This window comes from Macrotis lagotis, chromosome 5 (assembly GCF_037893015.1).
Source record: "Macrotis lagotis isolate mMagLag1 chromosome 5, bilby.v1.9.chrom.fasta, whole genome shotgun sequence".
Lineage (NCBI taxonomy): Eukaryota > Metazoa > Chordata > Mammalia > Peramelemorphia > Peramelidae > Macrotis > Macrotis lagotis.
Window position 1 is genome coordinate 187,187,504 of NC_133662.1, and position 6,433 is coordinate 187,193,936.

Below are 6,433 nucleotides of genomic sequence, written 5' to 3' on the forward strand. Positions count from 1 at the left end.
ATGATGTACTCAAAGTGCAGATTGAACATATTTTTACTTTATTTTTCTTTGTATGACATCACATGTTTTCCACTGCTTGTTTTCTCAAATAGAAAAAGGGCTGAATTTAAAACTGAAAATAAGAATAAACAAACAAACAAAAATATGGTCATTTTTATCTTTTTATAAGCTTGATTCCAAATTGCTTTCCAGAATGGTAGGATGAAATTTCAACTCCACTAATAGCATTTTAGTATGTCTGATGTCCTACAGCCTCTCCAAAATTGAATATTGACACCTTTTGTTCACCTTTATGGCAATATCTTTATCTTCTTGGAGAATTTTTTTCTAAGAAAAAAGTCAATTTTGAATCAAGTAAAAGTTGACTTATTAATGAAAGGAAAGTGGCCTCTTCAGTCCACTCTGTATGACTCATTGGAGACTATATTTTTGAATGAAGGGGATCTTTTTTAAATAATGAATGGAAAGCTGTTTCTTAAATGGGTAGCCTATTGGGACCACTTGTATAAAAGTTGGAGCCCAAGTGAGAGAGGGGCAAATTATTCCAGACTATCACCACCTCCATTCAAATAGCCTAAACATTAAAGTCATTAACTGTTATATAACCAAGGATTCCTGAATTAAGGGAGTCCTATAATAATCTCCTCCAGTAGTCACTTACTATTTTGTTGATGTCTAGACTTAAGAAAACAATGGAGAAAGTATTTATAATTCAGATTAAACTTACTAGTATGTCCTGCAATTTAAACTGGTTATTAAACATCTGCTAGCATACCCCTGGTAATAGGTATAATGATCTTCCTAAAAAAGAGAAAAGCTGGGTCATTTTTGGAGGAAGTAACTTTTCCTGTCCAAGGAATGATATTACTATTGGGCAAGAGGTCATTTCACAAAACACAAAGGAAGAAAATATGAATTATGCTGGTGACTCTTTACTAAGGGTTACTGAGGCAGTTATTAGTCCTGGGCCACATATACCTAGGATGTGATAGAGAATTGCCCAAGAATTTTCAAGCTTGACAACCAATGATGATTTCAATGGGAAGATATAAGGAACTAGAAAGCATTGTTTATGATCATGAAATCATAAGAAAAATGAAAACAAAGAAAAACTAAATACTTTGAGGGCAGAGGCAGCATTTAAATCACTATTGTTGACTAAAGATTGCAGATACAGAAGAAAAAAGAAAATTGAGTGAATGCTATCTTTCATATTTCTGGACCACCAATTAAAATATTAGAATAACAGGATCTTAGCAAGGAATAATAATACCTAACAAGTACAGCATGCTTGCTTAAAACTTTTGAATCTTATCAAGAAGTCTTTAAATTGATAACATGGACAAGGAGGGAGGAAACTCCCAACTCTGAAGAATGGCAGAAAAGGGATGGAGATGATATCCAAAACAAAGTCAGTAATAAAGCCTATGACCTCTGATAATTATATATAAATACATAAAATATGGGTTATTACCGGAGCTAGCAATCCTAAGGAAAGGAAATAAAGTTGATGTTATCACTAACAGGATGGATGAATGATGAAAAATGTTTAATATTCATGACAGAATTATCATCTACAGTTATCACAACAGATTATAATGATGGGTCAGCTTGATTAAGATGAAATTAAATGTGGATAAATGTAAACTTCTATACTTGGGTTCAAAAATCAACTTTAAAAAGGCAACATAGAAGAGAAGATGAAAAATTGCTTCTTAAAAAAAAAGGTAGGGGCGGCTAGGTGGCGCAGTGGATAGAGCACTGGCCCTGGAGTCAGGAGTACCTGGGTTCAAATCCAGTCTCAGACACTTAATAATTACCTAGCTGCGTGGCCTTGAGCAAGCCACTTAACCCCGTTTGCCTTGCAAAAAAAAAAAAAACAACCTAAAAAAAAAGGTCTGAGGAGTCTGGTGAACTATAAGCTCAATATAAGTCAACAGTGTGATTGGCAGCCCCAAAACTGATGCTATCCTAGACTTCATTGAGAAGTATAGTTCCCAGAATTAAGGACATTGTAGTACTATTATGCTATGCCCTGGCCTGACCACATATAAAGTACTGCAGTCAGTTTTGGACTTATTTTAGGAAAAACAAAATTAGAGGATTCTAAAAAAAAAAAAAAAGGAAGAATGATGAGATGGATGAGAAGGTTTAGGTACTTAATAAATACTTATTAAGTATCTACTACATGGCAAACACTTTCAGACAAAGATAAAATAAGCTCTGTCCTCAAGGAGCTTATATTCTATATAAGCTATATATCATATATACAAGATACATACAAAATAAGTACAAAGTATTTAGAGAGAGCAAGCACTAGGAACTGGGAAGAGAGGTAATGATGTGAGTAGAGATTGCACTCAGAGATATAGGATAAATTCTCTCTCTAGAATTTCTCTGCACTTTGATAGACCTCCAGATTACTTCTCAGATATATCCAGTCATGCCACCATCAAGTATGCCTACCTCCCTTCCCAGTCTTTGTTAGTTCTATTTGTATAGTGGCTTCTACATTAGATTGTAAGCTCTGTATGGGCAGGGACTGTCTAGCAGGTAGACCAATGTGACTGCATCAGAGTGCTTGACGGGAAATGATATATAGAGAGGCTAGAAATGAGCCAGGATATGAAGGTTTTTAAATGTCCTCCTCTCCCAAACAGTTTATATTTGAATTTAAAGGTAATAGGGATCCCCTGGAGTTCTCTGAGTGAGGGAGAGATAAAATCAGGCCTATGCTTTTAGAAAATCACTTAGGTAGTTGTTTGAAAAGTGAATTAGAGAGGAGAGAGACCAATTAGAAGGTCCTTTTAATAGTCTTAGAGATGGGGTCTTGAACTAGGGTGCAAGTGCAAGAAGAGGATAGAGCTGATAGATTTTGTAGAGGTAGAAATGGATTTGGCAACTGAGATTGGAGGATGAGGAAGAGGGAGGAGTCATGGATGGCACAAAATTATATACTTAGGTGGCCAAAGGACAGTAGTGCCCTCGACAGAAAAAGGGGAATTTGAAAGGTGGAAATATTTGGAAAAGAAAGGCGAAAATGGAAAAAAAAGAAAAGTCCCATTTTGGACATAGTGAGTTTGAAATGACTATAAGGAATTCAGTTCAAAATGATATAATGGAAATACAAGGTTGGACACATTAGTAGATGATTTATAGAGATGAGAGTCATTATCATAAAAAAGATAAGCAAAACCTTGGAAGCTGATGAGGTCACCAAGAGTATATATAGGCAGATAAGAGGATCCAGGGCAGAGTCCTGGGTTCCACACAGCTATGCAATGATTTAATGAGTGATAATCCAGCAAAGGTGAATGATGGGTAGGAGGAAAAGAAATGTCACAAAAATCTAGAAAGAGGGGCGGCTAGGTGGCGCAGTGGATAAAGCACCGTCCCTGGAGTCAGGAGTACCTGGGTTCAAATCCGGTCTCAGACACTTAATAATTACCTAGCTGTGTGGCCTTGGGCAAACCACTTAACCCTATTTTCCTTGCCGGAAAAAAAAAGACTTAAAAAAATCTAGAAAGAAAAATGTAAACAGGAGGAGGAGAGATCAATACTATCACATGCTATATGGAGGTCAGGAAGAATAAGGATTGAGCAAGATCATCTGTTTGACAATTTGGATTAATTAATAACTTTGGAGAGAAGAGTTTCAATTGGGCAGTGGTCAGAATGTAGCTTGTGAAAAGTTCAGAAATGAGGAAAAGGAAAGGAGGAAAGGGAAACAGTACCTCCTCCCCACCACACCCCCTATACCCCCCCACACACTACAGAGAAATTTGGATGTGAAGAAGCAAGATACCTGGTGATAGTATAGCACTCCCTTTGAGATACATGAGGGATGTCTCTTCTTGTCAACCATGAGGACTCAAATAATTGACTGCTGACCCAGATCCCAGATAGGTTACTAAAGGGGCAAATCCTACCCCTCAAGTCTCCCTTACTGCTGCCCCTGATGAGTAACAATGATTGTCTGAGTATGGGAGAACCCAAGGTGTATTGGTCAACTGAAGCAGTTGTGAAAACAATGTCAGAGGCAATGACAGACACAGACAAAGGAGAGGGAAATAGTCACTGACAGAGAAAAACCTCTGGAAAGAAAAGATTCCATTTGAAATTGTTTGGGTTGTACTCATTGGAAGCTAAATGTAAATGAATTAATGAGCAAAAGTCCCATAAAGGGTTGGTATTAGCCTCCCAACTAGCTGAAATTATTCTATGATTCTCTGTTTCTTAGAAGTTCCCTACCTTTGCTGGAAGAAAACTGCCTGCTTTATGTTTATTTTTTATTTATGTTTCTACTGTGGGCTTATTTTATATTCTAACATCTCCCTTACTGGGGGAGGGGATATCCCTTAAGACTAAAACCATAAGAAATCTGAAGTAGGGATATAATTAGGGCACCAGGAATCTAATTCTCTTCTTCAAAAGACCCTCAAACCCAAAGTAATAAATGCAGGCCAAACCAAGAGAGTAGGAAAAGGACAGAGAATCACCAATTCAAAAAGTGTCTAGATAGCCATTGTGATAGAATAACTTGAGGGAGTGATAGGTGGTAAGTGAAGAAGGGCCTTTTAAGGATGGGAAAGATCTGTGTGTGTTTTTAAGCAGTAAGGAAGGAATCAATAGATATAAAGAAATTTGAGATAGAGACAGAGATGAGGAGGAAGGGAGAGAGTCAGAGAGAGTGGGAGAGAGAGAGAAGAGGGAGAAAGAGGAAGAGAGAGAGAGAGAGAGAAAGAGAGAGAGAGAGAGAGAGAGAGAGAGAGAGAGAGAGAGAGAGAGAGAGAGAGAGAGAGAAACAATGGAATATGATTAGGGAGCAATTTGTTGAAGGAATGGGAGAATATGTGATCAAGGGCATGTGTGAAGGTATTGTCTGGCAAAGAGATAATGGGAGATGTTATCAAGGAGTTTTGAAATGCAGAACAGGAGGAACTTACAGTGGGAGGGAGCTTTGAATGATTTTTATTTTTGAGGGAGGTTGAAGGACACAAGGTTTTTTAAAAGCTGCTATAGGGACTGCAACAGAAAATCCATTACATGGAAGTAAAAGGATTGCCTTTCATGTGGGACCAATGTATTAGGGGCTATAGAGAAGTTACAGTCAGTTCTAGAAGGGATAGGACTCTCTTAAGGAAGGAGCCAGAACATGAAAAGAACATGAGAAGTCTAAAGTGAAGGGAAGGTTATTAATCATGTAATAGGAATTTCAGAGGGAAATGGAAGAATTGGGCAGAACTGGACTGAGATATGGAAGGATAAGCTTGAGGGAATAGGCTTGGGATAAGAGTTTGGTACTTTACTATTAAGTAGCTCAAGATTCAGTGGTAGTTTGAGTTGGTGGTAGCTTGCTGATCATAGGGAATGAGAACTTTACAGAGATTGGAATGCTCTGTGAATTGCCCCCTGCCTTGAGATGACTTGGCTTTGCCTCTGGGTGGTGCAGGCTTTATGGCATTCATAACATCTATCTTCAAATATGGAAGAAGAAATAAATCTGTCCTACTTGGCCCAAGAAAGGAGGACTAAGAGTAAGAGCAGCTAGTTGTACAGAGCAGATTAGCATTTGTTGTAAGGGGGGAGAAAAACAACAAAAAATGCAACCTTCTTAATAATTAGAACTCTCCAAAAGTGGAATCAACTGGCAGGAGAGGGGGTGACTTTCCTCGCACTGGGTGTATTTGGACAGAGGCTCCTTGCTCAGATTAGGATTGCTTTACATGGTCTCTATGATCCCTTTAAGGGCAGGGATCTTGGGATTCTGGGCAGAGGAGTTGCTGAGAAAAGGAATGTGAGTGGGTGGAGGTAGGGTGGGTTGACACGCATGCACATCTGCACATGTCTGTATTTGGAGACCCAGAGGGTAAAAATCCCTACCCTACTTAACACAGGCACAAGCTCTCACAAGTTTTAGACATTGCACAACAATCCATCTGCATTTTTTAATGTGTAGGTTAGAAGAAAACAAAACAAAGCAGTGATAGGGGAAGAAAACCTATATGATGAAAGGCTTACTCTTTCCATTAGAGTTGTCCAAGAATCACAGAATATGAGAGCTGGAAGGAACCCCAGCAGACAAGTTGGAAGAGGAATTCCCCCACAGTAACCCACTGGATACTACCTGCCCCATTCCTCCTTTGGATTCTAATCACTGTTACAAAGGTTTTCCTTTTCAAGTCTTAATTTATTTCTTTGTAGGTTCCACCCATTACTTCTGGGTCTTCCCTCTGAGAACAAACAGAACAGTCATGATAGCCCTTCTGATACTTGAACAAAGTTCTATTGTCTCCACCCTCCCCCCACCCCAATTTTTTCTTCTCTGAGATAAGCATCCCCATTCTTGTTCTTTATATGGTATAGATTCTAGGCGGTTCCCCATCTGTCCACATTCTTTCACCCACTCTCTTCTATAAACATTGACCCATTT